This window comes from Macaca thibetana, chromosome 14 (genome assembly GCF_024542745.1).
Source record: "Macaca thibetana thibetana isolate TM-01 chromosome 14, ASM2454274v1, whole genome shotgun sequence".
Classification (NCBI taxonomy): domain Eukaryota; kingdom Metazoa; phylum Chordata; class Mammalia; order Primates; family Cercopithecidae; genus Macaca; species Macaca thibetana.
The window spans coordinates 28,217,361-28,244,244 of NC_065591.1; the positions used below are offsets into that span (position 1 = coordinate 28,217,361).

The 26,884-nt window shown below is 36.2% G+C and overlaps 1 protein-coding gene across 13 annotated transcripts in view; it reads left to right on the forward strand.

Annotated features, from left to right (window-relative positions):
* The window catches only part of COMMD9 (COMM domain containing 9), a 1,186,740-nt gene that overhangs the window by 425,825 nt on the left and 734,031 nt on the right, over positions 1-26,884 (forward strand). The window contains exon 1 of one of the 13 annotated variants that reach the window (XM_050759494.1): positions 15,272-15,275. The exons of 11 other annotated variants lie outside the window; for them this stretch is intronic. The gene's annotated coding sequence lies outside the window, so the exon portion shown is untranslated. Of the gene's footprint in view, positions 1-15,271; positions 15,276-15,656; positions 15,661-26,884 lie in introns of those variants that run through there. One more of the 13 variants, XM_050759471.1, reaches the window with a different exon arrangement.

A 26,884-nucleotide genomic window follows, 5' to 3' on the forward strand; every position in this document is an offset into this window, starting at 1 on the left:
GAAAATAAATTAATATTTTTATCCAGAATGTGATGGTTATTTGAAAGGAGATGGCTGGGGTACTATGGCAACAGGCGTAAAGGAAATTAACTAAGTCTATGGACATGATTCTCCAACTTTATAGCTCATAAGAATCACCAAAGATGTTCATTCAAAATATAGACACCTGGCCCCTACTTCCTAGTTCAACAGGATTAGAGAAAAGCTCTGAAATTCAACTTGTAATACATACTCCCAAATAATGCTAATACAGGGAACCCGAAAAGCAACACTTACATGGGAATCAAGATTTTTGTCTCTGAGGAAGGTAATTTTAATTTTAAATTGAGACTTAAATAGGGAGTATGATTTAGCTAAGCTGGAAGGGATGCGGGAAAAAAGGTAGGGGTTTTGGTCCAATGAAAATTACGTGACCTAAAGGAAAGACAGAAAAATAAAATCATATCCCTCATAGGGAGGATGAGTGACAAATGAAAGACTAGAGGAGAATGAAGAGGTCATTGGGAAGGTCTGAGTCGCCCTGTTAAGAATATAGACCATTAACCTAAGGGCAATGGAAAACCACAGAAAGGCTTTAGACCTGACAACCTCTCTGTGCCTCGGCTACTTCATCTATCATTACACCTATATCACAGACTCTTCGTAAGAATTAACTGAGAACAGTGCCTGACATATAGAAAGCATTTAATATGTATTCTAGATTATCATGAGGATAATGTTTGCATCTGGATTGTTTTAAAAATCTCCAACAGAGCTGAGGATGGAGTTCAAATTGAATGAAATACTGAACAAAGTGAATGAAATACTGAACAAATTGTAGGGCCAGCAATACAAGCAACTCAATGAGTCTGGGGAAGGAGGGTGTGAGGCAGTAGTGCAAATGCTAAGAAAATAAGCAGTACTTAGAGAGACAGAAGGTTTCAGGGGATGAGCAGAAGTTTATCAGACCATAGTACATGAGACACATCGGATCAGAAATGATTTACTACTGACACTGGCAGCTGGGCACTTTTTAATTAGTAGAATTAGAAGAGTGCTTAAAGCTGGTTTTGTGAGAAGAATTTAATTCGTGTCTTTGAAAGTATAACCCTTAAGTCAGAAAGAGGCAGCTCAGTAAAAAGGTGGCTCGTAGTCTGGGCCTAATGCTCAGCTAGGGTGAGTTAAACGGTTATAGTACCAGGTACCAGCTAATCCTAGAATATGTGCTAAAATCTCTCATCATCACTTCTCTTCTGGTGAATCCCAGGAGAAGGCAACTTAGGATTTCTGGCCACCTGCAGCATCTCACTCATCAGCTAGTTCCTCTCCCTTCCCAATGCTCTGCTTAAGAACAAGTAAGCACTATCAAGGCCAAGCAGAGGCATCCAGCCTTTGGCAGCTCTTACCCAAAAGCATCTTAAAACACTTCCGGGGCAGCCAGAGATGCTTAGGTTGGAGGAAGCTGGCCTACTTGCATGAATTTTGTGCATCAGAAGGAAATGGGAATTTTGTGCATCTGAATTAAAGGGTCTATCTTTTCTGTTTCCCATCTTCAAGTCTATGACTGGTTTTTAACTACTTTCGTCTTGCAGATGATTCTAATATTCAGCCAGGGCTTACAAACCGGGGAATTATACAAAGTTTGTTTAAGGCTCTCCTCATAGTTGCAAGTACAGAAATGCACTCATAGCAGGATAGTGACACAAATTTGAATTCCCAAAATGCTGAAAGAGAAGATGATAACCAGAAAAACAGATATGGATTGGAGGCTCAGCACATACTCAGCTACAGCCAATTGTTAAGATGTGGAAATGCTTGCCCAGTATTGTCAGATCATCTCATTTTTCAAGAGCAGCTAAAATTCTAGATGTTTGTGGTATGTAAAAATCCTGAGATTAAAACATTGAATTTTTAAAACTCTCATGAAATTTACTAAAATAAAATTTTTAACAAGATCTCAATTTCAAAGAGACTCTTATAGCCCTCCTAGGATCAGGTCTCTAGCCCCAGTCATATTGATTATAACCAATGGGTAATGTCTTATAATAAATCAACATCACCCCTCTTTGGAACTGAATAAGTAACCAGTTACAAACAAATGGGAGAGGGCTTAAATTATCCAAGAGTATCCATTCTAAAGAATCAGAAAAATAGAATAGAGAGACATTTCTCAAAGGAGAAACCTAGAGGTGAGTGAGGAAAAGTTATAGAAAGAGAGATTTTGATTCATTTGAGTTCTTTACCAATTGAATAGCCTTCTTTGTGAAGTGATGAGTCTTCAGTCACTGCAGCATTCATGCAGTGTTTGAAAAATCACCCAGTGAGACTCTCTTCATGTACACATCCAATGACCACTCATGCCTCTTCCATGCTAATATTGAATTCACATATATCATTCTGCTGGTTTAAACTCTGAAAATTCCTCACCTCATCTTGTGAAATTTAATAAAACTTATCAAGATCATTGGTTTGGACTTCTCCCACACTAGACCCAATAGACCAAACCGAAATCGAATTCCTCGTACGATGTTGCATGCCACCAAGCCAAAACTAAGCTATTTATTTGACCTTCCAAGAAATCAGGAGAGAGAAGGAAATAGCCAAATCCCCAAAATAGGCCAGTTTAAGCCAGCAAGATAAGGCACTCCCCTCTGCTTTAGCCTTTACAAGAAAAGTAACTGAAATGACCAATCTGCTTTTTGTTCTGTTTCTGGTTTCCTCAGCCCTTTTCTGTCTACAAAACTAACCTCCTCTGTTCAACTTATCGGGACATTCATTCTATTTTGGAGAATGGGGTGTTGCCTGTTTCTATAACTGCAAATTAAAGCCAATTAAGATCTTCAAACTTAACTTGTTGTAATTTTATCTTCTGACAAATTGAATGTATCCCAAAATAATATACAGATTAGTTTTCCAATCAGAAGAGACTTACAGTAAAAGAAGCCTATAGGAATATGTTCTGGTATATGCAAAAGAAAACTTGTTATCAACGTAACGGTCTTCACATTTCATCATGTGTTAATTTTTCCTTAGCACTTCTTTTTAAAACTTGGCAAGTTCCTTCACCAAAGGAGATTACTAATCTTTCTTTTACAGAATCAGTATCTCAGTGTCAGGCCTTTCCAGACTCCATGAGAATTAAGTCAGCTGCAAAGTTTCCATAGAAAGAATGCAGCTGGCCAAGAACACCTGGAAATCTGAGGGTAAAATCATAATTAAACTTATAATGGCTTATTGGCTGAATATGTCCTCATACATTATCTCGTCTAATCTTTGATCCAACCCTTGAAAGTAAGTATGATCATCCCCATTTTATACATGACTAAAATGAAGTTTATAGAGACTTTAATGAAAGGGTGGCCATGAGGCAGAGACCTGAGTTTGTGTCCTAAATTTTCCAGTTACTAACTACATGGTGTAGGATTTTTTTTGTAGACATTAAATAATATTATCTTAGCACATAGAAAACTCTTGACAAATATTAGTTGCAATTGTAACAGCCAGTGAATGGCAAAATTAAAACTCTTAACTGATGCCTAAATCAGTTGTCTTGAACTTAAATCAACTTCAATATGGGTTCAGACTCTGCCAGGACAACTTTTCTACAGGGAGAAGTTATGACTTGCTTTATTGGCTCCATCTGAAACTCATTGACCCAGTCAATGAACCAGACACCACTATCTTTGGGATTGACTTACTGTTGCTACCTACTTAATAGGATTTTTATACAAATCTTGGCACCTTCCTCATGAATGACTTGTTCTCATCTCTGTCCTACTTACCACCTGGCTGTATGAGTTATATCTCACCATCATAATACTGTGCAACACATAACCACAAAACCTCAGTGGAACACAACCATCAAGTGTTTTTTTTAATGTTCACAAGCAAGCATGGCTGGCTGGCTAATTCTACGGTTCCGGGCCAAACCTGTCTGGATTGTTCATGAGTCTATGGTCAGCTGGCATGTCAGCTGGTGCCTTATTGGTCCAGGATGGCTTTACCAGCAACCATTTGTGTCCACTCCAAATGTACAGTATTCTAATCATCAGCAGGCTAGCCTGGGCTTGGTCTCATGCAAAGGCTCAGGTTAAAGAGGGAACAAAAGCACAACAGGCCTTTTCAGACCCAGGTTTAGAATTGGCATATTATGTCGCCTGTAATCTGTTGACCAAATAAGTCATCAAACCAAGCCAATGTGTACGGGTGGGTAAACAGGCTCTGCTTTTTAATAATAGGAACTGTTAAGTCACATTGCAAAAAACATTACAAGGATAGAGCCATTTCTGAAATCTACCACACTGCTCTTCTATCATTGCTTGAGGTTACAAGTTCAGTGACAAGGCCTTATTACCAAATGAAAAAGAAGACGCATTATGAATTTGTAAAAGACATTAAAAATATTTTTTATTATGAATTTCAAAACAACACATGCAATGAATTTGTTATATGCTTACCTCAAGGCTATTTGCTCTTCTAAAAGGAATATCAAGGTACATTTTGATACCTAGTTAGTACTAGTAATTAGTACCACAATCATTATAAGAATCACCTTTAATTTGGGGGGCAATGGGAAGATGTTATAATGGCTTCTGACCTTTTTATTCTTATCAATCTGTCCATTATTCTGAGACTTCTATTCTCATTCAATACAGAGTAGAAGTATGGTTTTTTTTTTTTTTTTACTCTTAGTCACCTAGTCCAGGAAAAATAAAAATCTTATTATTCTGCAATTTCAGGAATAACTAATACAACTCTGTTGGTTTAAGATTCTTTTTGAACCAAATACCAACCTTACACCAACACATTTAATATAAAATAGCTCTGTCATATGTCAATCCAGAACTTGGAATACATTTCAGTTATGAAACTTTTTAACAGCGAAGCAGTTTGAGTCCTGAAATAGTCTTCCACATGAAAATTCTCTAGCTTTTTTCATTTCTAAGCAAAATTGCATAAGATCTATAATCTCAGCCGTAGATCAAAATCTGCTTTAACTTAATGGGGAACAAGCAAAATTATGCAATCCTCTTGAAGGCTTTTCTTACACCAGTATAAAGCTCAATTTTATTTAGCAAATATTAACAACACCCCTTAATAAATGCTTAGAACTGTGCAGCATACAAAAAATAAGGTGCAGCATGTGACTTCAAGAAGTCATATGTCCTATAGATTTTATTTTCTCATAATTTGTCATAGCTCTACCTGTATCTGCATCCTCATTAGTGCATATTCTAACTATCTTTCACTTGGACCATCACAGGAGTCTTTCTTTCTTTTTCATGGCTCATCACTGTCTAGCCTACACACCATTGCCTAATTAATCATAGAAAACACAAATCTAACTACGTTTCTCCAGCACACAGAAAACCACAATGGCCTCCATTGCCCACATATTAAGTCCAACCTTCTCTCCATGATGCAAAAAACCTCCTATGATCTCTCCAACCCCATTCTTGTTCACCTGACTCCTGTTTCATTTCACAATCTATGGTTTTTTCTACTCAAAACTTCTTGTCCTTCTATATCCCCACATTCACATTGTAATATTTATATCAACCCGTCTTTCTGCAATACTCTTCCTTACATCATCCACTTTCCTCTCCACCCCTCTCTGTTCTCTATCACTTAATAAACATCTTCTTTGGCTCACTGGAACTCTCCCCTCAGGCCTCTCTTCTTCTCAGTAATACTGATCACTCCTCCTTTGTGGATGCAATGTGATCTGCTTGCACTTCTATCATAGCACCTGTCTGACTGTACTCATTCCCATCCCCTACTTAATTATAAATAGGATTTCATTCATTCGTGTGTCTTTGGCATCTTCTATATTATGTGGTATGGAACATACACTCTAGGAATGTTTCATCAATCAATCAGTGGGTAAAAGAGTGAATAAATGAGTATGTGTTGGGATCATGAGACGTTTATGGATATTTGTCTTAAATGTGTTGCCTATATACTTAATGCCAAATAAGCAATGTGGTCAGTAATATGGAGAAGCAATATGGCCACATGAAGGGAAGGTGGCTATGGGTCACTGCCATATAAGGTTTAAGACTTCAAGTATGTCTTGAAAAGTAAGTCGGCTCTCATATATGTAGACAGAAGTAGGAAGGGCAGGAAAGCAGAAGAGAGAAAGTCAGAGCAAAGTAGAAAGAAGTAGAAAGGTGGAAAGTGTTTTGAGAGTAGAATTGTTGCCATTCTTCCTGTGGGGTTCCTGTGAGATACTAGTGACATGTAATGGGAAGATAAGTTAGAGTAGTGTTTAGGATGTTGAGCCTTTAAAATTGGAAAATAAACATATATTTGCATGAATAAGCCAAGCCAATGCTCTATTTCAATTTATTTTTCTTCTATGTTCCTTTTTGTATGCTGCAATTCTTTCACACTGGCTGTGCATGAAAACCAAAAAGGCCTCTAGATTACAGTCTTTGGAGTTTAATGAGAATGGAGGAAATTGATAACATTATTCCTTTCTCATTAAGATCCTTTACTTGTAGGGGATTAATGTGGGGGGAGGCCATATAGTATTCCTCTCAGATTGTTAGCCACCAAATGAGATATCGGGCTGATAATGGGTTTTATGCTCTCCCTCAGATAGCCTGTACATCACTGACCTTTCAAAGTTTGATAACATAATTGGTTGGCAATGTTTTCTCCTTCCCCCAGGGTTAGTGAAACTCTCAAAGACAAATAAGAAAAAGAGAAAGTTAAACATTTGCTGAATGGGGAGGGGGGAGAGAGAGAGAGAAAGAGAGAAAAGCCAATCACAAAAGATCAGGATGGATCAGAATAGAACAAATCCATCACTACTGCCAGAAAAGCGAGTATATTCTCAGCTGACTGCAAGTCCATCTTATGATTTGCAAAGCCTTGAAAACATGATCCATATATCACTTGACGTCTATACATTAATAAATGATGCATTTCAGTAAAACATTAATTCAAGGGCTAAAAAATGGAGGATTAAGGTAATAACATTTTCAGATTACCTAGGTAATCAGAAGGCTTCTTTCATTTCAACCATTTCGAAAAGTATTGTAAGTGTCATTAGAGTATAAAACACTCAGTTACCTCATTTGTCAAATCAGTACTATTTTTCTGATGTCTAGAGAAAATACGTTCATGTTTTGCTGGTGGTGAGTGAAGGTTTCATTAATACAGTGTAGAATGATGCTCTGAAGAATAAATACCATTTCCCATGATTATACTTACAAAAAATAGAGATGAAACTTTACAGTCTGCCTTGCTTCTAGTAAAAAACACACAGGTGTGCTTAAATGACATCATTTAGAATCAAACACATGCATTAATGGCTTGTGTTAGATACTATTCAGTTGCTTAACATTAAACTTTATAAAGAGGAAAGAAAAAGGGGAACATGATGGGATCACGCAATTCACCAAGCAAACCCCAACAACCAACCCAGTGTGGCTTCTACAAAAAGCACAACTATTGGGAGTCTGAGGCAGGTGGATCATGAGGTCAAGAGATCGAGACCATTCTGGCCAACATGACGAAACCCCATCCCTACTAAAAATACAAAAGTTAGCCGGGTGTGGTGGTGCACACCTGTAGTCCCAGCTACTTGGCAGGCTGAGGCAGGAGAATCGCTTGAACCCAGGAGGTGGAGGTTGCAGTGAGCCAAGATCATGCCACTGCACCCCAGCCTGGTGACAGAGTGAGACTCCATCTCAAAAAAAGTGAAATAAATTAATAAATAAATAGCACAACTAAAGGGGAATGGAGATTTATAGGGTTTTATTTCAGAAGGAAATACAACCACTTCCCCTAGATGGTATGTTCACTAATATTTATATGGAAATATTTAACATTTGACTTTTTTTTAACACACTTTCAAACCACATAGAAATGCATATACTTGCAATAACACAGAGTCATCTATCTATTTTAGGATATATATATTACAAAGTTAATGTTTTATTTCAAATGAGACTTTTAAAAATTTATATATTAGTTTGAGGTTCACAGAATTCCAGGGCAGAAATAAGGAATCTTTCATACTCAGACTTCTGTTTTTTACTCTCTCATAAAAGATTAAAATCTGGGACAATTGTATTAAGTTACGTATGTACCTGTGGAAGATTGTGCAGTTCATACTACTATAAAGAACTGCTCGAGACCAGGTAATTTTCCAAGGAAAGAGATTTAACTGACTCACAGTTCAGCATGGCTGGGGAGGCCTCAGGAAACTTACCATCATGGCAGATGGTGAAGAAGAAGCAAGGCACCTTCTCCACAAGGTGCCAGGAAGGAGAAGTGCAAGCAGGAGAAATGCCAGATGCTCATACAACCATCAGATCTCATAAGAACTCATTCATTATCATGAGAACAGCATGGGGGAAACTGCTCACATGATCGAATTACCTCTACCTGGTGCTGCCTTTGACACGTGGGGGTTATAGGGATTCTAATTCAAGATGAGGTTTTGTTGCATTTTCCATAGTTGGCTCAAATATCCTCTCCCATCTCACAGTCTCTTCTTAATAATACAACTTTGACTCTCCCATCCAGTGACAAGATCTATATCCCCTCCCCTTGGACCCAAGCAAAGCTTTGCACCTGCTCAATCAAGAGGCTGTAACAGAAATGAAGCTCTGTGACTTTCAATGTTACAAAATAACATGCCCTGAATCATTTTTCTCATAGGACTTTTTTCTTTTGAAAACTAGCTTCCATGCTGTGAAGTAGCCCAAACTATCTTCTGTGGAGACACTACACAGAAAGGCCTCATGGAGAGGCAATATTTAGGTGTTCTGGCAAATAGATGACCTAAAGTCCCGGCCAACATTCCACACCACCGTACACGTAAGTAAAAATATTTCTTTGGTTGGTAGGCTATTAATTACTGCCTCAATTTCAGAACTTGTTATTGGTCTATTCAGGTATTTGTCTTCTTTCTGGTTTAGTCTTGGGAGGGTGTATGTGTCCAGGAATGTTTCCATTTCTTCTAGATTTTCTAGTTTATTTGCATAGAGGTGTTTATAGTATTCTCTGATGGTAATTTGTATTTCTGTGGGATCAGCGGTGATATCCCCTTCATAATTTTTTGTTGTGTCTATTTGATTCTTCTCTCTATTCTTCTTTATTAGTCTGGCTAGCAGTCTATCTCTTTTGTTAATCTTTTCAAAAAGCCAGCTCCTGGTGTCATTGATTTTTTTGAAGGGTTTTTCATGTCTCTATCTCCTTCAGTTCTGCTCTGATCTTAGTTATTTCTTGTCTTCTGCTAACTTTTGAGTTTGTTTTCTCTTACTTCTCTAGTTCTTTTAATTGTGATACTAAGGTGTCGATTTTAGATCTTTCCTGCTTTCTCCTGTGGGCATTTAGTGCTATAAATGTCCCTCTAAACACCGGTTTAACTGTGTCCCAGAAATTCTTATATGTTGTGTCTTTGACTCATTGGTTTCAATTAACTTATTTATTTCTACCTTAATTTTGTTATTTACTCAGTAGTCATTCAGGAGCAGGTTGATCAGTTTCCATGTAGTTGTGCAGTTTTGAGTGAGTTCACACCGAAATTCTACCAGAGGTACAAAAAGGAGCTGGTGTCATTTTTTTCCGAAACTATTCCAAACAATAGAAAAAGAGGGACTCCTCTCTAATTCATTTTATGAGACCAGCATCATCCTGATACCAAAATGTGTCAGAGACACAACAAAAAAAGAAAATTTCAGGCCAGTATCCCTGATGAACATCAATGCGAAAATCCTCAATAAAGTACTGGCAAACCGAATCCAGCAGCTCATCCAACACAATCAAATTGGCTTCATCCCTGGGATGCAAGGGTGATTCAACATACGCAAATCAATAAATGTAATCCATCACATAAACAGAACCAAAGACAAAAACCACATGGTTATCTCAATAGATGCAGAAAAGGCCTTCAATGAAATTCAACACCTCTTCATGCTAAAAATACTCAATAAACTAGGTATTGATGGAACATTTCTCAAAATAATAAGAGCTATGTATATGTACAACAAACCCACAGTCAATATCATACTGAATGGGCAAATAATGGAAGCATTATCTTTGAAAACCAGCACAAGACAAGAATGTCCTCTCTCACCACTCATATTCAACATAGGATTGGAAGTTCTGGCCAGAGCAATCCGGCAAGAGAAAGAAATAAAGGGTATTCAAATAGGAAGAGAGGAAGTCAAATTATCTGTGTTTGCAGATGACATGATTGTATATTTAGAAAACCCCAACGTCTCAGCCCAAAAACTTCTTAAGCTGATAAGCAACTTCTGCAGGCTCAGGATACAAAATCAGTGTGCAAAAATCACAAGCATTCTTATACACCAATAACAGACAAACAGAGAGTCAAATCATGAGTGAACTCCCATTCGCAATTGCTACAAAGAGAATAAAATAGCTAGGAACACAACTTACAAGGGATGTGAAGGACCTCTTCAAAACTACAAACCACTGCTCAAGGAAATAAGAGAGGACACAAACAAATGGAAAATCATTCCATGCTCATGGATAGGAAGACTCAATATCATGAAAATGGCCATACGGCCCATAGTAATATACAGATTCAATACTATTCCCATCAAGCTACCACTGACTTTCTTCATGGAATTGGAAAAAACTACTTCAAATTTCATATGGAACCAAAAAAGAGCCTGTAGAGTCAAGACAATCCTAAGCAAAGAGAACAAAGCTGGAGGCATCAAGCTACCTGATTTCAAACTATACTACAAGGCTACAGTAACCAAAACAGCATGGTTCTGGTACCAAAACAGAGATATAGACCAATGGAACAGAACACAGGCCTCAGAAATAACACCACACATCCACAACCATCTGATCTTTGACAAACCTAATAAAAACAAGAAATGGGGAAAGGATTCCCTATTTAATAAATGGTGCTGGGAAAATTGCTAGCCATAAGTAGAAAGCTGAAACTGGATCCTTTCCTTACTCCTTATATGAAAATTAATTTAAGATGGATTAGAGACTTAAATGTTAGACCTAAAACCATAAAAACCCTAGAAGAAAACCTAGGTAATACCATTCAGGACATAGGCATGGGCAAATACTTCATGACTAAAACACCAAAAGCAATGGCAAAAAAAGCCAAAATTGACAAATGGGATCTAATTAAACTAAAGACATTCTGCACAGCAAAAGAAACTGTCATCAGGGTAAACAGGCAACCTACAGAATGGGAGAAAATTTTGCAATCTATCCATCTGACAAAGGGCTAATATCCAGAATCTACAAAGAATTTAAACAAATTTACAAGAAAAAAACAACCCCATCAAAAAGTGGGTGAAGGATGTGAACAGACACTTCTCAAAAGAAACATTTATGCAACCAACAAACATATGAAAAAAAGATCATCATTACTGGTCATTAGAGAAATGCAAATCAAAACCACAATGAGATACCTCTCACACTAGTTAGAATGGCAGTCATTAAAAAGTCAGGAAACAACAGATGCTGGAGAGGATGTGGAGAAATAGAAATGCTTTTACACTGTTAGTGGTTGTGCAAATTAGTTCAACCATTGTGGAGGAAGACAGTGTGGCGATTCCTCAAGGATCTAGAACCAGATATATCATTTGACCCAGCAATCGCATTACTGTGTTTAAATCCAAAGGTTTATAAGTCATTCTACTATAAAGACACATGCACACATATGTATATTGCAGCATTATTCACAATAGCAAAGACTTGGAACCAACTCAAATGTCCATCAATGACAGACTGGATAGAGAAAATGTGATACATATACATTATGGAATAGTATGCAGCCAAAAAAAATGAGTTCACATTCTTTGCAGGAACATGGGTGAAGCTGGAAACCATCATTCTCAGCAAACTAACACAGGAACAGAAAACCAAGCACTGCATGTTCTCATTGATAAGTGGGAGTTGAACAATGAGAACACATGGACACAGGGAGGGGAACATCACACACTGGAGCCTGTCGGGGGGTGGGGGGCTAGGGGAGGTATAGCATTAGGAGAAATACCTAATGTAGATGACAGGTTGATGGGTGCAGCAAACCACCATGGCACATGTATACGTATGTATCATACTTGCACGTTCCACACATGTATCCCAGAACTTAAAGTATAATAATTTAAAAAAAAAAAAAGTTTCCAGATAATTCTGGATCCCAGTCTTGAATCCTCCTACTTTCATTGAGGAAAGATAACCTCTCATTGCTGTTCCCCATCTAAATCTCTGACCCAAAGGATCTGTAAGTATAACAAAATGGTTTGATTCCCCACTAACTTTGGGGTGAAGTGGTCTATTATGCAGCAATAGATAAGTAGAGTAATTTTAAATATTAAGCTCATTTTTAAAAACTTTTTTTCTATAAAGACATATTAAATAACTACCATGGACCAGGCACCATGCTAGGCACTGGAGGTGAAGAAGACAGAAAAGACAGATGTGATGTATGCTCTTGTCAAAATTACAAGCCAACTGGGGGAGACAGACGAACACAAAAAGGTAATTACAAACTGTGTAAGTACAATAAAGGAAATAGCAGACTAAAGTGTTAGAGAGCTTCCTGGTAGAAGGGCTACTTAGAGGTTTTAGAGGAGATAATATTTTAGCTGAGACCTTGACTCTGTTTTATAGATACAGAATATGTGGCCCACACTATGGAGGGGACAGATAGGACCCAGGCCTCCTGACTCCTATTTTAATGTTCTCTGTCTGTCCAGCCTCTTCCAGAGAAGGGAACACTAACATATAAAGATATCTTTTTTTTTCTCATGCAAGAAGATACAAAAGCATGAGATCTATTCCAATTATTCTTTGTAGTGAGACAAAAATTACTTGGGAAGGAGAATAGTAATAATGATGGCTAACATGTATTGCATAATTCTGCTCCAGGTGTTGCAATAAGCAATTTCTATTGCTCAATGTGAATCCTTCAAAGAAGAATGTCAGATATGAGTTATTGGAGGCAAAAGTGCACCAATGCTGAGGGAAGGGGACACAGAAATGGAAAAGGAAATCTGAGAGATCTGGGTGGAGCACCAACAGCAACCACTTTTAGTACACCCTTTGCACCACTCAGTGGACTCACATTTTATCTTCCTGTCATGGTTTCTTCAAGATGGCAGTTGTCATAATTTCTAGAGAAAACTAGCAATAGGAGGGTAGTAATATGAACTACAGTCTCTACTACTGCATTTAGCTCTGTAACCTTAACTGATATTTATCATCTCCCTCCTCTACCATCCATTTGAGATTATTTTCATAGTTGGTGAACACTTGCACTGGTTTAGGTTGCTTGACAGGTGCAATGACCCAGATTTTTATCTCTGAGGGGTCAGGGTCCCTGGTTATGATGTCATCTATTCATAGTTAAAATGAGCAGAAGGGATGAGAAACACAAAAGACATTCAATATTTTCAAAATATTATTTTCATTACATTATTAAATTTCTAGGAATGAAATGAAGATGAGATAAAAATAAGAAGTGTATCTTTTTGCCTCTATGACTTTCATTATTAAACTTCTATGACTTTACTATACATTTTCACAGGAAGGGGGAATTAGAACTGCTCTGTTTACTTCCCTAGAGGCAGAAATAAAACCATGAAGTTGAAGACACAGGGAGTGGATTCCATACAAAGGTTTATAAAATTTGAAATAAATTGACACGAGAAGATATGAGTTTCTTATTCTCTTATGTTAATGTATCTCAGGAGAGAAGAAAACCCACTTAAAACACTTCTAACCCATAAGTCCAAGACTTTAAGAATTACTACTTCGTTTAACTTCATGTGCAAAGCCAAGGAAATCTAGGTAGATGGAAGGAAAATGAATATGACATTTATGTTCTACATCTAGTTTTTCCCAAACCAGAAATATACAAGAGGAACTCATCATAAAATGAAGTTAAAGCAAAAAAGATTTAAGTTAGTTCAATTTTGTACTTAGATGTCTTTCAACTACCAACTCAGAAACCTTGCCATTTCGAGATAAAAAAGTATAATCAGATACTATGTAAGATAAATACATAAGATTTATAAGATATAACATAAACTGTTAAAGAAATGCAAACATTAATCTTACAACACAGGCCACTTGCAGTGGCTCAAGCCTGTAATCCCAACACATTGGGATTGCTTGAGCCCAGGAGTTCGAGAGCGCCTAAACAACAGAGTGAGGCCCCTCTCCAAAACACAAACATTTAAAAAAAATTAGCTGAGCACAGTGGCATGAGCCTATAGTCCCAGCTACTTGGGCGGCTGAGGTAGGAGGATCGCTTGAGCTCAAAACTTCAAGGCTGCAGTGAGCCGTGATCACACCACCACTGCACTCCAGCCCAAGTGACAGAGCGAGACCCTGTCTCACAATAAAAAAATAAAATAAATAAAATAAAATAAAATAAAATAAAAGAGTTATCACACTGGATTGTCTAAGAAACCAGAAACATTTCCTAACAGCTCTGTCCAGGGTTTGATCTACCCCATGAAAAACAAACACTTCTCATTGAATAGAGTGAAAGAAGGTTCCTGGAAAATGGAAAAGACACCTAGGTGTGTAGTGGAAATGAACAGGAAGTCAAGAAACAAAGTCCAGACACTGCCACTGTGTAGTGATTTGAACTTACACAAACATCTTACCTCTCGGGATTTGGACAATATGATCTCTAGCTTCTCTATAAGTTTTGATATTCTGTGTTTCTACGTGCAGCTTCAGATAAGTCTTGTGATATAATGTAATTGCAGAAATCTATACCTAAGCTGTCAGTTCTTGAAAAAATGCCCAATTATAAACAGTCCTAAATTATTAGGCTACGTCAATCGAGAATTCTGCCCTATGTTTAGCACCGGAAGAGAAACAGTGCTTCTAATATTTATAATTTATTTCATAAGAACCTTTAAGCTTTAAAATAGTCAGACCTCTGTCATCATAATGCACACTCATTTCATTCATATACATAAAATTAGCATTTATTCTGGCTTGTGAGCAAACTCTAATCATTTTAATTGTTGGGGAATCACAGTTATCTCCCCTACATACATTGCATTTCTCAATTCTGTAAAATCTTCTTTTGTATTATCAATGAAAAGAGTTAAACTCTAAAATATTTGAAGGGATTTATTGTGAGTGAGATAGGAGTGACCATGGCTCATGACACAGCCCTCAAGAGACCCTAAGAACACGTGCCCAAGGTATTCTGGCTGCAGCGTGATTTCATACATTTTAAGGAGACATGAGACATCAATCAAATACATTTAAGTGATTGGTTCAGTCCAGAAAATCAAGACAACTCGGCATGGGGGGACTGCGGGGCCTTCCTGGTTATAGGTAGATTTTTCACATTTTCTAATTGGCAATTGGTTGAAAAAAGTTATTATCAATAGAAAGGAGTATCTGGGTTTTGATAAGAGGTTGTGGAAACCAAAGTTTTATCATGCAGATGAAGTCTCCAGTTGCCAGGCTTCAGAAAGAATAGATTGTAAATGCTTCATACCAGACTTAAGGTCTGTGCTGCTGTTGAATGCTGGTTGGCTTTTCCTGAATTCCAGAAGGGAGGATGGCATAAGGAGGCATGTCCAATCCCCTCTTCCCATCATGACCTGAAACAGTCTTTCAGATTAACTTTGGAGTGCCCTGAAGGCATTTCCAGGAGGAGGGAGTCCATTCAGACAGTTGTGGGTTGGGGGGGGGACTTTGAATTTTATTTCTGGTTTACAGTAAGTATACTGAGTAGGAAGGACCATATTTGAACATTTTTCATTCCGTATCAGGTTCACATGGACCTATTTCTCTTTGAAAAAAAAGGTTGTTCCTTTTTAGTACAAAAAGATTAGATGAATATCCAAATACAGTAGACTGCAAATTGACTGCTGTTGATCAAGCAGGTCTCAGCTTAGACATCACTTCTTGCCAGAAGCCTGCAAAGGCACCTTCATTTAACACAATAGTTCCCACCTGTATGCAATTTTGCTCCTTTCCCCAGGGGACATTTGGAAATGTGTAGAGACATTTTTATTTGTCAAAATGTGGGAGGAGGGTACTACTGGCAACTGGTGTGTAGAGGCCAGGGGCACTGCTAAATATCTTACAATGCACAGGGCAGCCATCCCAACAAAGAATTATCTGTCCCAAATGTCAGTAGGGCTGCTATTGAAAAACTTCAATTTAACCCATGGTAGCACTTATCATACTGTATTAGCTTTATATGGTTCCTGCTCCTGTACAACAAGAACATGCTTTGTTTTTCATTATGTTTCCTGTGTACCTTGTATGCATTAGGTAGATGATAAAAATGAAATGACTGGCTGGCTGAGTGAATAAATGAAGTTACTAATTACACACAAATGAAGGAAACAGAAACAAGACCACACCATTTTCATTGTTAATAAAATGTTTTTAGATTGTCTAGTTAAAATGTTCACAGTTTACAGAGCACTTTAAAATCATTATTGTGCATGATCCAACAAGGCAGCTAAGCAAGTAGAGCATAAATTAACCCGATTTTTACAAAGAAGACGCTGATTCTCAGAGGAGTTAAGAGGCTTGCCAAATGTAAACGATAAGAAGTGATCCAGCTTTGGAGGTTTTTCACAAAGCCCTTATTGATTTGTAACAACATTTAGGCACTTGGCAATAATCACTTAGCTATGGAGTGGATGTTACATGATCTCTTTAGTACTTCCAAAGAGGAGAAGTTTTACCTTTGGGCTATCAGAACTTAATAAACCACTCAACTTCAGCTGACAAAAGCAAGCAAGTGTCATTAAGAAAAAGATAGCTACTGGCTTTTAAAAGAGTTGGCCTAATAATACAGTACAATTATAGGATAATGTGTCAATTAGGAATTCCCTTACAGGTAGCTTAAAGATGCCAAGGAAATGGCTTAAGTCATGACTAAAACAAACCATTCCTTGTTAAACCCCAAATCAGCCAGATTTCCTGCGCATTTAGAACACAGAACATGTAGAAGGTGGATTTCAAAAACAGATGCCCTAGATTTGAAACCCGACTCTTCAACTTATTAACTGTATTTCTTTGGGCAAATACCTTAACATCTACGCATGTACATTCATTTACTTAACTGTAAAGTGAGTAGTATAACCATCTCATAGGATTGTTGAGAGGGTAAATAGTGTTTATATACATGAAGCATTTAGAACAGTGCCTGACATGGAGCAACTGCCCAATAACTAAATTTCTTCCTTGTCTTTCTCTCTTTCTATCATTTTTTTCTTCTGTTTCTCCTTCTTTCTTTCTCCTCCTCGCCCCCGCCTCTCCTCCTTCTCCTCCTCCTCCGCCTCCTCTTCCTTTTTCTTCTTCATTTCTGTACATTTTTCCATGTAAAGAATTTCCTTGGAGATAGATAAGCCACCTCAACACACTATATGTTTCTTGCATATTTCAAATGTGTGTTTCAGAATCTACAAATCAACTCAACTCAATTCAACTCAACTTCTTCAGCAATAAACCAAGTTATTTTGTGGGGATTGGCTCACTTATGTGGTGAACAATTGTTATGGAACTGTATATAATGGTGTCCTGTTCTCTTACAATCTCAGGGTGGGGGATATTGGATCCAAGTTTAATGCATGAACTTTTCTTCCAGGGACTCTGAATCGTGAAATGAAAGATGTAAACACCAAAAACAAACAAAAGAATTATAGAATCTATTTGTTACAGTAACAACTACATGAGGAGACTGGCAAGTAAATAATTCCTGCTATCTAAACTTTAGAAGCCATCCTGGTACCTGGCTGCGTTAGGTTGCCAAGGCTGCTATAACAAAGTATTACAAAGTGCGTAGCTTAAAAACAGAAATGTATCATTTCACAATTCTGGGGGCTAGAAGTCCAAGGTCACAGAATTGGCATAACTGGTTCCTTCTGAGGGAAAAATCTCTTCTGTTCCCCTCTTTCCTAGCTTCTGGTGGTTGCCAGCAACATTTGGCATTCCTTGGCTTGTAGATGTCACAGTTCAGCCTGTGCTTGGTGCCCATGCAGCATTCTTCCAATGTGTGTTTCTTCACATGGCATTCTTTTCTAAGGACACCAGTCATATCGGATTAGGAACCCACCCTGCCCAGTATGACCTCACCTTAATTTAACTAATTAATCTGCAATTACTCTATTTCCAAGTAAAATCACCTTCTGAGGTACTGGAGGTTATGACTTCAATATATGAATTTTGAGGGAACAGTAATCAGCTCATTACACTGGCCTTTATACCTTTGACAGCACTAATACCATCACTATTCTGTGATGTGTTCAACTTTCTTTCAATAAATTTCTTTCCTTCTTAGTAACGATTTCCTTCTTAGAGTCCATTTCTGTTACTTGCCACCAGAAAATCCTAAGTGCCACAAGTCATATCACCGATAAGTTTAACCTCAATAAAATTGTTTCATTGGTAGTTTATTGTTCAAAATAAAATTGATACGTTTCATGTTACCTAGAATTAGCTCACACTATGAAGGAAAAAGACAAAATTGCATAGCTTAAAATTACTGAAGCGAACCTAATTATATTACTAATTGTAACAAAATAGAAAAACATAGGTATGAAATACAGTGTGCACAATTTTTCATATTTCAGGTTGAGAAAAAATTGAAAGTCATGTTTATATCTAAAGAAAACAATAATGATAGGAAACTGTCACACGGATTTTTTTATTGATATTCAAATTAGGGCAACCATTTTGGAGGACAATAATATCTTTCACTGTCTTTGAAGTGTGTACCCTTCAGTCTTACAAATATATTTCTAGGAATTTATTCTACAATAATACCTGTGCACATGCACAAACATTTGTAAAGAATGTTTTTTGCAGCTCTGCTAATAATGGTAAAATGTTGGAAAAATATAAACACTCATGATGTATTAAAAAGTTAAAAATTAGGTAAATTTACATGCACTTTTATGAAAAGACATTTTAGTTGTCAAAATAAAAAGTTAAAGACTGCTATATGCAATGATGTTCTTTTATTACAAAATAAAAATTCTACACGCATATGTACCCATATATATGTATATTTATAAACGTATCTAAAGGGGGATCTGCAATTATAGTCTAAAACTGTTAATAGCATGTGCATGAGAGAGTGGAATTGGTTACAGGAATGCTCAGGGATTCTTTTGTGTTTCAGTTTACATATTTCTAATTTTTTACAATGCACATATATTTCTTGCATAAAAAATAAATTAATGTTCATACTTGGATAATAAAAGAGCTCTTTTAAAAGAAATTCTCTTTGCCTCACCAGTCTTGACCTATATAATGTTAATTATAATGTCATGTAAATGTATGCAAACATAAAATAAATCTAGGAGGCATTAACTCATTAAGCTAAATTGAATGCAAAATAAAAAATAAAATTTTGTTTTAACTAAAGTAAAAATTTGATACTGGATCATCAATTTTGGGTTTAACAGCATGTGGTAAACATTAAGCTGCACCATCCAGGTCACCTTTCAAGAAAGGAATTACTGACCAGCTGTGAAGTGCGCAGTCAGCAAGCAGGTTCCAGCTGTCACCTTCTTCAAGGTCTGCCTCAGCTGTACCCTCCTGACTCAAGGTCATGCCTTTCCTGGAGCAGCCTGCATCTGGTGAGAACGGGTATAAGGGCCCACCATTCAGCTTGATATGGGACAGCTCTAACCATCAGAGCTTGCCAAGGGATCCCTGCCAGGGTGGCTGAGCTACAATTGGTCTGCATCATAGTTCATCTCCTTCTTCTTCCCACCCCTGTCTTCTTCCCCTTTCTTTCACAGATATTGATCCCAAATAAACATCTTGCACCCCAAGCACTGTGCTTGCAGAAAATTTAACCTGCAACACAGTAGAAAAATGGAGTCTATGCTTCTCTTATTTCTCTACTAATACTAGGAATGGATATTTACTTAACAACACTTAGCGGTATTAATAACATCGAGCCTATATTTGCCATTCAATAAAACAAAGAGTAACTTGTGTGTTTAATATAATTCTTTTCGTTCCCATTACTTAATTAGTGATGCAGCTGTGCCCAGTAGTTAAAAGCTCCAGCAGCTCATCTTCCCATTATGCAGAAGAGAAAATCTTTAATGAAATATTATACTAAAGAAGATTCAGAGCAAATGAAAACTCTGCAAAAACATAAACAATTGCTGGGTGAAAATACTGCACTAAACAGGCAGTTATTTCAATGAGCCATTGTACCAGCTACCAATTATTTCATAAAACATTGCATGCAACATGGGCAATAATTCAGAAACATACCTCACAGGATAATTATTCAAGTCCATTCAATAAATATTTACTCCAAACTGGCAATTATTTCTTTAACAATGATGATACACATTCAGAAGGAGTTTGCAAAAACAACCATGAATAGATATGTTGAAGGGAACCTACGCTTGTACCAGAGTCTAAGGTCCGAAGGCATTTAGGAAGGTAAACACAAGTGAAAAAAAAATTCTTTTGCTGAACAAGCACTTTCCTCTATATTTGTTCACGTATTTTATCAATTTATTCATGGAATATATGTAACCTACTTTTTATTCTAAACTATTGAGATAAAGAGATAAACTCAAGAAGGTGTTTACAATAATTTGGGAAGTGTGTTGCAAGAAAGATATAAAAAGTTGTCCTTGTCCCTCTCTTTCCAAGTCCGTTCCTACCAATCTTCCCTTCTGTCAGCCAACTCTAGACCATTTTCATTTTCTCAGATTTCCAAATTTATCCCTAGGTAGGCTGTTTACCTCTGCTGTCTTCTCTGTTTATATTTGTACTGTCCAATATAGTAGTGATTAATAATGTGGCTATTGAGTCCTTGAAATGCAGTTTCCCTGAATTTAAATGTGCTCTAAGTGTAAAATATTCATTAGATTTTAAAGATTTTGCACAAAAAAATCATGTAAAAGAGACTGCTAATAATGTGCTAATATTATTACATGAATAAATAACATTTTATAAATACTGGGTTCTATAAAATACATTATTAAAATTAATTTTACCTTTTTTTTAGTGTAACGACTAAAAAGTTTAAAATTACATAGTGTTTCGTATTTGATTTTAATGACAGATCTGGTCTAGAAAATTCCAACCTATTCATGCTTGTGTCTTCGCATTCCAGTGTCAGTTTATTGTCCTCTCTTCAAAGAAGCTTTTTCTGACCACCATTCTAAAGAAGACACATCAGTGTCACCCACCTAGTCACTCTCATATTACCCTTTCTTGTGCATTTGTTAAAAAATAATAACATGAAATACACCTGAGAAAAAAATGTTAAATGTATAGTACAGTGTTGTTAACTATATGTACATTGTGGTATGGCAGATCACTAGAACTATTTTATCCTGCATAGCTAAAACTTTATACCCATTGTATAGCCACTTCCTATTTCCCTCTTTCCCTGGCCCTTTCTCTCAGCCCCTGGCAACCACCATTATACCTTCTACTCTTATGATTTTGATGGCTTAAGATATATAAGTGAAATCATATAGTATTTGCCTTTCTGTAACTGGCTTATTTCACTTAATGTCCTTAAGGTTTATCCATGTTTTCACAAAGCAACAGATGTCCTTCTTTTTTAAGGTTGAATAATATTTTATTGTATATACATATGTACACATTTGCTTTATTCAGTCATCAATGGACACTTAGATTGTTTTCACCTCTTAGCTATTGTGAATAATGCTGCAATGAACAGCCACTATAGAAAATAATATGTTGATTCTTCAAAAAGTTAAAAATAGAACTACAATCTGATTTGGCAATTCCACTTCTGGGTATTTATTCTAAGGAATTGAAATCAAGATCTTGAAGAGATATTTGCACATCCACATTCACGTAAGTTTTTCCTTAGCATTTATTATTATCTGACATTATCTTACTGACCCATTTTTTTTTTATCATCGCTACCAGAACATAAGCCCCTTAAAAACAGAAACCTTATACATCTTCACCATTGAATACACAGCTACTAATACAATGCTTGACACTTACTAGGTGTTCAAGATATAATTATTGAACAAATGAATAAAGATGCAAAGCAAGTCTAAACAAAGGGGCATTCATCCAGGTCTACCTGTGAAAACAGAAGAGGGAGCACCCAAGATTGAGGGTAGTTGGCTAAGTTCACAAGTCAGAGGAGATTTCATTCATTCTTCTATCCAGCCAGCCATCTTTCTATCCATCTTTCTACCACTGATCCATTTACTCAGAAGACTTCTTTGAGGCACTGAACTATTGACCAAGGAATGCAGTAGGAAATAAAATTAACTGGGCCTCTGACATTGGGTATTTTACAATCTAGATGGTGAAATAAACTAATATAAATAGTTATTTATTATAAATAATTATTTAATATTTAATTATAGTGTTGATGAGTTCTAGAGGGGGCAAGGAGTCTAGGAAGTCAGAAAAGGTTTCCTTGGATAAGCAACATTTATGCTGAGATCTGAAAGATAAGTGAGCCTGAGAAAAGCCCCAAAGAGACAAGGGAGAAACAGAAATTAAGAGAAAAATAATTCTGTTCTGCTAGGGCACAAAGTATATATATGAGGCAGATAGAATGGCCAACAAAAATGTAGATAATTTGATAGACAAAATACTTAATAAGCTAAATGAATATATGTTTATGTAGAAGGAATTATTCAACAGTGACCCTAAACTTGGAAGTTAATGCCACATGACACTGGGCCAATCATGAAATTTAGGAGTATTGGATTGAATTGAACGTGACTAGCCTCACTTTTTAAAATTGATCAAATAAAGTGTAATAGAAGTTTATTTATACAAGGTTTGAAGGTTTGAAAAATATCACTAAAAGAAAGTTAAAATTATCCCTGATCATACTTTCCAAACATAAGTACCCTTAAGATTTTGGTTCACCTACCTCAAGGTTTTTTTTTTGATACATATATATGTATATTATTCACAAAATGGGCTGACTATAGCAATTTTTATGTTCTTATGGATACCTCAAAGAATAGTAGGATGAATGAACTGAGAACACCTGTAACTAACTCTCATTTTTCTAGGAATATAAATGATAATCAGAATTTGTTCTTATGTACTACATTCTCCCCTAAAATTCAGAAAGTAAAATCAGTAGTTTTCATGACATTTTCACAAAACCAGTAATGTCACAGGAAGTCTTTGATTTAAATCCAAAGAAAGATGCTGTTCCTTCTTCCAAATATATGGCCAGACACTTAGAATATTATAAAGTCTTGCTATAAATAATTAAACATAAACTGCCTATGCCCCGTAGTAAAATACATGAACCAAATATATTTATGGGATGCAGTACCTAAGCTGATTATCATGTACTTATTCCCTTACCTAATCAAGACTGGTTTTTAATTCAAAACAAATGTCACAATATTTAGAATAAAGGAAAATTAATAAGCATGAATAGTCTGTAACTCTAATTTTAAAAAAAGTAAAGCATTTCAATCAAACCATTCTCAGTCATACCATATTCCTCTCAAAACTGACCACTTTGGAAATCAAAACATTTAGCTCTTGATAATTTTCTATATTGTATTCTTCCCAAGAATGAAAAAAAATATAGTTTGTTACCCAAAACTTGTTATTTTCTTAACTATAGCACTTATCAGTTGGCAACTATAGTAAATTAAGAGTTCCCATTTTTCACCCATTCATGTCATCACACACTTCACTGTATCTTTTCAGTGTTCTCCTGTTCTAACTGAATATTCTGCCCCACTCCTTGACTCTGATTCAGTTATGTCAACAAGCAAATGTGAAAAAAAATGGCTTCATAAAGTATTTGTATATCTTGATTTGCTCTGTTGCTTGACTGTGATTGCCACAAATATATGTTTCAGCTAACTTGCTGGAGTACAGCTGAATAGTTCCAGTAATCCCAGCTAAGGCTATCCCAGATGAGCCCAAAGACAGATGACGCCCTGGTAGTGAGCACACACCAGACTCAAAGAACTGCCAGACTAATTGTAACCTATATTGTCAACTTGCAGACTCAGATTTGTAAGCAAAACAGTGGGTTGTTTTAAGCCACAGAACTTTGGGGTGATTAGTTACACAGCATTATCGAGGCAATGGATGACTGACACTACAACTATACCCTAAAGAAACAAACATCTTCACAAGTATCATTATTTTTACTTCTCAAAAAGTGACAAAATGTATTGGAAAAGGCAATAAATTAATGAACATCATTTTTCTTTCTAAATAAATAATTTTTACAAAGAAATACCTTTGTCATGAAGTGCAATTAATCTACTTGTAAAGGTAAAGTTAAAACCCTACTCATCATAGTATTTTGGCCAGTTCCAAGCTTCTGTGATGAGTGTATGGAGAAAAAGACAATTACTCCTGTTAGACTGATAAAGTTATTTTAATAATTTTTCCTCTTCCAAGTTGGTTTTTCTTAAAACTAAAAGCAATACATCTGGTCACCTGTTTGAAGTTAGATTTGCTCAAGCACAGGCAATGGAGAGATGTTTAGAACAACAGTGCTAATAGACATTCTAAAAGTATGATGCCACTATTGCACTATTATATTAGTCCATTCTCATGCTGCTAATAAAGACATACCCGAGACTGAGTAACTTATAAAGGAAAGACATTTAATTGACTCACAGTTCAGCATGGCTGGGAAGGCCTCAGGAAACTTACAATCACGGTGGACGGTGGACACACATGTTCTTCTTCACATGGTGTCAGGAGAGAGCTGTGCCCAGCAAAATAAGGGAAAACACCTTATAAAACCATCAGATCTTGTGAGAACTCAATTGCTATCACATGAACAGCATGAGGGTAACTGGCCCCATGATTAAATGACCTTCCACTAAGTCCTTCCCACAACATGTGGGGAGTATGGGAACTACAATTCAAGATGAGATTTTATCAACATCCAAATCTTATCAACCATTAACATCTATGGGAATAGTAAAGAACCTATGTAGAATCCACATTATGAAAGCTCCAAAAACATGAAGTTTACCAGGAATAAATATTATATTTTGTGCCTGGGATTAATCACTTATACTAAGTATGGTGTGAGGGAGATGTGACTTAGTACATAGCAATTACTTAAAATTCAATTATAGTTAACATGAAAATGCATGATGGAAAATACAATTAAACTGAATTAAGTTTCCACCACTGACTGGGAAAAGGAAAGAGTACTGACTTACATTTGACTATAATATGTCAATATTCAAGTTATAATAAAGGCAATAAAATGAGTAAAATAATTTATAACTAATACATTAATAAAAAGAAAATATGAAATTAAAAATATCTGATTAATCCACAAGAAGATAAGTATGTAAAAAAAACCATAAAACCTGTGAGACAAATTGAAAACAAATATTAAATATTAACATAAAAACCAAAATATGTCAATTACTGCAATACATATAAGAATCTTAAAGACTGTCAGTCCGGAAAAGAAAAAAAAATGGTTTGCAAAATCACACCTAAGCTCACATTTTAAGTTTGAATGAGCCAAGAAATAAGCATCAGGAATTAGTCACTTGCAGTTTGGTGGCTATAAGAAACTGAACTGGAAACAAAGAAGTCAAAACTTAAAACAGATAATGTCACAAAAATATTAATTTGTTATATCTCTCAAATATAATATATGGTCAATAAATGTTTATTGAGGTTAAGAATAATGTCCATTCTTTTTTATTCCTTCATCAAGACAGAAACTCTAACTCACCACTGTACCCTCACTGTCTATTATAATCCATAGTGCCGCATTAGAATTTAACAAATATTTATTCAATAAATAAATGTTTTGTGTATCTATAGTATTATCTTAATTTCTAACATTGAAATGAGCATTATTAGATTCATGATAATGATTCACTGTGCAAGTTACAGATTTAAATATTTTAATAGTCATATTTTTGCATAATTCTTATTTCTACATGCAATTATAAATATGCATTCATCTAACAGTACCTCAGAAATTCCTGAATCTGTAAAATGATTAAATTATCTGAGAATTAAACTGAGACTATATTCTGGAACTACGTCCAATTTCATGGTTCAATTGTTTTAGCAATACTATAATATAAATATATAGAATTCATGCAGGCAATGAGATCTTGAAATGAAACTAGAAATCAATTTGGATAAATTTATTTTTTATAAAATTTCAAAGATTACATGGCTAATATATATGTTCTTTTTTTTATTATACTTGAAGTTCTAGGGTACATGTGCACAATGTGCAGGTTTGTTATATATGTATACATGTGCCATGTTGGTGTGCTGCACCCATTAACTCGTCATTTACATTAAGTATATCTCCTAATGCTATCCCTCCCACTCCCCACAATAGGACCCAGTGTGTGATGTTCCCCTTCCCGTGTCCAAGTGATCTCATTGTTCAATTCCCACCTATGAGTGAGAACATGTGCTATTTGGTTTTCCGTTCTTGCGATAGTTTGCTGAGAATGATGGTTTCCAGCTACATCCATGTCCCTACAAAGGACACAAACTCATCCTTTTTTATGGCTGCATAGTATTCCATGGTGTATATGTGCCACATTTTCTTAATCCACTCTGTCACTGATGGACATTTGGGTTGATTCCAAGTCTTTGCTATTGTGAATAGTGCTGCAATAAACATACGTGTGCGTGTATCTTTATAGCAGCATGACTTATAATCCTTTGGGTATATCCCCAGTAATAGATGGCTGGGTCAAATGGTATTTCTAGTTCTAGATCCTTGAGGAATCGCCACACTGTTTTCCACAATGGTTGAACTAGTTTACAGTCCCACCAACAGTGTAAAAGTGTTCCTATCTCTCCAGCACCTGTTGTTTCCTGATTTTTTAATGATTGCCATTCTAACTGGTGTGAGATGGTATCTCATTGTGGTTTAGATTTGCATTTCTCTGATGGCGAGTGATGATGAGCATTTTTTCAT